Genomic DNA, 6,000 nt, shown 5'->3' on the forward strand with positions numbered 1-6,000 from the left:
GCAGTTGATATGGCTAAAATTCTGTTTAGTAAGTATCATACACACAAAAAAATCCACCATTTTAGTCCATGGTTAGGCGATGAAAACACGATACACACGTCCACGGTTAGCTAGCAATACACACTGTCCTCGGTTGGCGGCAATTACACACAGGGGTATGTCATTCGATGTAACGAGGTGATGTGTGATGTTGCAATGGATTCTGGGAAGGGTGAGGCATCTTTTCTGATCCACATCTGAGTCATGGTTAATCCATTTAGCCTGTGCCCTGATCCCCAACACATGCAAAATTAAACATGCAGATTTGTACAAAGATGTTGGAGTCATTTACATTCAACGCATATTGTCTGTGCAATCAATTATTCAATAAAAGTAATTCACTGAAAAGTTTAATAAGGGCACTATCAGTATAATTTGCTGTATAAATGCATGTAGAATTACATTTTAAATAATATTTCTTGGAAGTTTCAGTATGTCGGTAATTTTCTTTAAAGTACACAAAGTAAAGTAGCTCTCTTTAATTAAGTCCCATCAATTCCAAATTAATCATAGAGCTTTGCTGTATCCATTTAGCAAGTTTTTATCGACATGTACAAATGTATTTAATAGTTTATCTTGTCTGAGTGCATAGTTAATAATTTAGCAAATTGAATCTTCTAAAGAAATTTAACTGTGTATAGTGAGGTTTATTTCAAGAAATTTCAAAAAAGGCTTTACAAAAAGGCTGTTGAACAGGACAGTACATTACTGTTAGCCAATAGCCATAATATAATAGATGGACACACAGCCATTGCACCTTTTAACTGGTCAAAGACCTTTCACTTAACACTTACCAATTGTCAGAATTAACTGTTTGCCTTCTAAAACGTTTTCACCAAAATATGTACATTTACATAGAAAAAACAATCCACAAATTATATGAAGAATGATATTCCTTTTCCCCATCTTTTTGTAAACAAGTTGCATAAAATTAAAGCTTAAGTCTTAATGTTAGCACTTCAGACATTCAATGCAAACCTACATACATGTAAGCTTCTTTTTAGGGTTCTTTAACCACCAACCTTTTTTCTGCCTTTTCTAGTCCAATTTCAACAAGAAAACCAAACTTAAATGTTGATGTGAATATAATACATCCTTCAAAATTTGCCTTTATTATTATGTAGAAGTCATTGGCCAGTATATGTTACAGGTATTCTGCTTTTAACAAGTGGACCCTCAAGCCTGGAGTAATGCATTGAGTTCCATGCTGTTACTGTCATTGACTTTAATTTGATACATTTATAATGTGCATTGTATTCACTTCATATAGCTAGATATTTTGTCATATTATAACGATATCTTCTCTTGATTTTAGAATAAACAAGAGAAAAATTATCTCTCCTAACGGAGTGAGAAGAGTGAAAATCACTCCAATGTCCCTTCTATCGAGTAATGTGGATTTTACTCTTTAAGTAGTGATTTTCACTCATTTAGGAGTGATTTTCACTCTTTTAGGAGTGATTGTCTCTTTTAGGAGCAATTTTCACTCTCTTTCCAGAAATGTATACTATTATTTATTTATCATCATTATTTTTAAAGGTACAATACAAGACAATGTATAAAATTTCCCACTTAAGGTTATTAACTATTTCAAACTGTTGCAATTTGGTAGTTCACAGCATCTTGCGAATGGTAGTGAGCTTTGGCAAAAACTGCATTGCTCATTTCATAGCGAGCGTGTAGAAGAATTCAAATATCACAGATAAACTTTTGTAGGTCCTGTAGTTCTTGAGTTATGTTGTAAAGAGGGCTGAAACAACAACACTTTTGTACAATGTACATTACTCATTAAAACAACAACAAATTAAGTAAGTTTGCAAAGTATAGTATTTGTAGAATGAATTTTTGCAAAACATCAAAGTGTTATTTGTCAATAATATATTAATCTAGAAAATGAAAATCAATTTTTTTTTTGGTTGCTTCGACCAACAATACCTCGTCTACCCTTAATGTGACCCTGCCTGCCTGCCTGCCCCATTCAATTTGACATAATTATTTCCATAAAATTCAAAAACTTCTACTTAAAGCCATATTATAACACTTGCTGAGGAGAACGCCCTCAAAAAAATGTTTAATTCTGGATTTTACACAATTGTATGTACTTTAGTAAACAAAGATACTCTGCAAAAATCAAGACTTTACGGTGCTGTAGTTTTGTCAAAATCTGAGATTTTCAATAAAACGCAGGAACCGTCGTTTAATTATTACGATGGAAAATATAAGTCAAACACATATGCAATGTTTATAACACACAGTGTGTGGGACACACATACACACACACCCCTACATCAGGGGATCATATCGTATTACTACCACCGGAGTAACATGCATTGGCGCTAGTAGTATAAATTCCAATCTTCCTTGCTTTACCACACTTGTTCAGCTCAAAATTAAAAGGGGCCATATCTGACAGTAAAAGCTTAACATTTTATGGAAAATAAAATGCTAATCTATTTTTACAGAAATGTTATAATGTGGCTTTAAAAGCCTTGATGATTGAGTAAAATGAAGAAGACCTACTTTACCTATACGTTACGTGTCCCCCACATGATGCAGTCATTTTTACAAAATCTGTCAAGACAACACACTAACTTCCTTGCTTCTCTTATCCTAACACGACAGTAAGCTGTTCCATTTAAAATCCACACTATACCCCTGTGGAAGATTTTGGAAATATCTTCCATAGAGGGAGTATGAATTTCAAATGTAACTGGTCAGGGTTAGTCATTTTGAAAACCATACTCCCCCTGTATTATGGCTTTACCTATCTTCCACAACTGGAGTGAGTATTTCATATGAAAGTTACCTAATTATCTATTCTATTCAAAACTCATACTCCCCATGTGGAAGACTTTAGCTGAATCTTCCACAGAGGGAATGTGTATTTTAAATGGAAGAGCCTACTAAGTAGGTCATTTATATTCACAGTAATTATACAACGTCACCTTCGGTGCTGTATAATATTTTGTTTACACCTTTCCATTTGAATTATTTACATGCGATGCGATGAAGTTAGACGAGTCGTTTGATATTAATTTTGTGATACGGCCATAAGACGTGTTGAATTTCTGTTATATTCTCATCTTATCTGCATCGGTATAATAATTGTATCTTAAGAATTATAAAACTAATATTGATAAGAGTATTCAGAATATTTGCAGGTGTTAATTGGAAAGAACAATTAAATGAGAATATGAAAATTGGTATCACAAAATAAAGGAATCATATTGCTATATCGTGTTAGATTTATAAAATCAAATAAAAGTGTATCATCTTAGACTAGAGTGGCAAGTTTTCCGTGTCACGGAAAAATGGACAAATCACAGAATTTAAGAAAAAAACGGAAATTCGGGGAAAACATGTTTTTTCCTTGAGAAAATAAAAATGAAGAAAAAATAATGAGATGTGAGGTTAAAATAATGAAAATAATGAAGTCCATCTTCAAAGATATCAGGCTTAAAACAACTAAAAAGATAATGCAAGTAACTTCATTTTACCCTGAATGTGAACACGGAAATGACACCACAGAATTTAGTATTTAAAACCACGCACGGAAAATCGCGGAATTTGGAGTTTTAAATCACGCAAAACTTGCCACTCTATCTTAGACCATCAATCTATATTACTTAAAAACAACATCCGTTTTGTATTTCATGGCAGATTTGATTTGAAAACTTTACTAGACATAACTAGAATCTGTTATTGTTGTGGTGGTGTGTGCAATCCTGTGTGTCCAAGATGATTAAAATGACAGCAGTTATTATAAATTGAACTCTCCTCATGTGGGTGACAAGTTCCAAAAAGTTTTGAAAAATTCGAAAATTTCAGAATTGTACATTTTTGTAAGCATATTTGGAATCAGCATAAAAACTGCATTAAAATAAGTACAAACAAGCCCAGTATTTGTTCAGTGGCTCTTAAGATAGCTCTTGATATTTTGGGAAATTATCTCAAAACTTACGAATTTGTTTGAAGGATAATACAAATGACTAGTTCCTTTTGCATGAAAGTTAGAACAAAGTAGGGACCTACTTTACACCTGGTCCATGGATGAACTTTATCATTTTTAAAGACAATTCTTGTTTATGTTGAAACTATGGCACCCAGAACATTAAAAACAATTGTTACGTGCATGTTTGTGTGGTGTTTGTTTCTTTCATGGGTGTGTGTGGGGGAGGTTGCTTGCACATAATACAATGTATGCACAGACCTGTGCATTAATGTTTATTTTTAAAGCATATTAGATTCTACGACATCAGTGGATCGTCAAAAATGTCACTGTATAAAAAACACTTTTACTCAAAGTCCCAATTGACTAATTGTGTTGACAACACAAACAAGGATTTGCCAATTGAATAATACAGCTAGCGCTAGCACAATCCACTTAATGGCAGGATTATAAAAGACGTTCACAAAATGTTTTTCATGCGAACTAATGTGGATTAATAAGAATCCAGATTTCATCTGCATTACAAACAATAATCTGAATTAGTACCAAATAATGTGTAACCCAATGCATTATTATGTATCAATAGGTTTTGTAATTTACAGGGTACCTGTGCACATGCAAGTCACTCTCCCCCTCCCATACATGCACACCCCCACACACAACCCTAGCTACGTGCCTACCTACATACAATGCATTAATGTGCATCTGGACCATCATAGTTCAGCACTGTCTGTCCTGGGTAGAATTTTGTCCCACATTACAAGAATCAATCTCAATCTCAATAACTATTCATCTTGGCTCTAATTTGGTAAAATGTTCCAACTCAAAGATATACTTTTCATCTGATTTTAAGACTTTACTGCAAAATATTCAGCCCTAATTTGGTGTCAAAATCCAAAGTAACATCTTTAGAGGGGTATCAAATTCCCCATTAATCTACATCAATCCAGAACAAAAAGCATCATCATATGAACATACCTATTTATTATACATGCAATCCTATTTGGCGCAGTGTATTTTCCTAACCCCGCTAACGTTCTTCACTTTTTCCGTTTTATCGTAGATTTCATTAGCTGAAATCAAATCACAAACAAGTAAACTAGATTATGCTGTGCAGGTTGACACCATAATCAAGCTAAAGGTTGATGCTGAATCTGAAGGTGCATAACTGGTCATTGGGCTATTACCATTGAAATCCTTACACCCCCTATGGAAGATATGACCTTAATATCCCACACAGGGGCGTAGATTCCAAATGGAGTCGCCCATTCCGGTAACCCCATTTTCAATTCACACTGTCTGTGTGGGAGATTAAGATCATGTGATCTGTTCAAGAATGAGAAAAAAGTATTGTTTTGAGACCCACCCATTTATTGCGTGGAACAACTCGGTGTGCAGCCTTGTACTTTAAATAATGGGCTATTCCATTTAAAATCAACACTACCCCTGTGGAAGATTTTGGAAATATCTTCCATAGAGGGAGTATGTTTTTCAAATGTAATTGGTCAGGATTAGTCATTTTGAAATCCATACTCCCACTGTATTAAAGCTTTACCTATATCTTCCACAACTGCAGTGAGTATTTACCCAATTGTCTATTCTATTCAAAACTTATACTCCCTCTGTGGAAGACTTTAGCTAAATCTTCCACAGGGATAGTGTGGATTTTAAATGGAATAACCCAATGCTATATATATCTCCCATGTTATATCAGGTGAGAGAGACACTGCTAGGTCATTGTTCCACTTCTAAAATAATGCTATCTCCCATGTTATATCAGGCATGGAGACATGGCTGGGTCTCAAAACAATTCTGCAAGTAAAAGGGCTGGTTGAACATTTATTATGTTATTTCTCTATCCCAATTTCACACAAGTCTATGCTAAACACATTTTGAAATAAGAACTATGTGTATGATAGATTTTGAACTATGTTGGATTTTGTACACTTGCGCTAAGTTGAGTCCGGTTGGTCGTTTAGTCAGGTTGCGATGGCAGGTGGACATGTGATGTG

At 34.3% G+C, this 6,000-nt stretch overlaps 1 protein-coding gene across 1 annotated transcript in view; it reads right to left on the minus strand.

Moving 5' to 3' along the window:
- The window catches only part of LOC140145950 (protein O-linked-mannose beta-1,2-N-acetylglucosaminyltransferase 1-like), a 214,351-nt gene extending 209,293 nt beyond the window's left edge, over positions 1-5,058 (minus strand). Inside the window, 1 exon segment of the mRNA XM_072167688.1 lies at positions 4,967-5,058. The gene's annotated coding sequence lies outside the window, so the exon portion shown is untranslated.
- Between the last annotated feature and the right edge of the window lie 942 nt (positions 5,059-6,000).

This window comes from Amphiura filiformis, chromosome 2 (assembly GCF_039555335.1).
Source record: "Amphiura filiformis chromosome 2, Afil_fr2py, whole genome shotgun sequence".
Classification (NCBI taxonomy): domain Eukaryota; kingdom Metazoa; phylum Echinodermata; class Ophiuroidea; order Amphilepidida; family Amphiuridae; genus Amphiura; species Amphiura filiformis.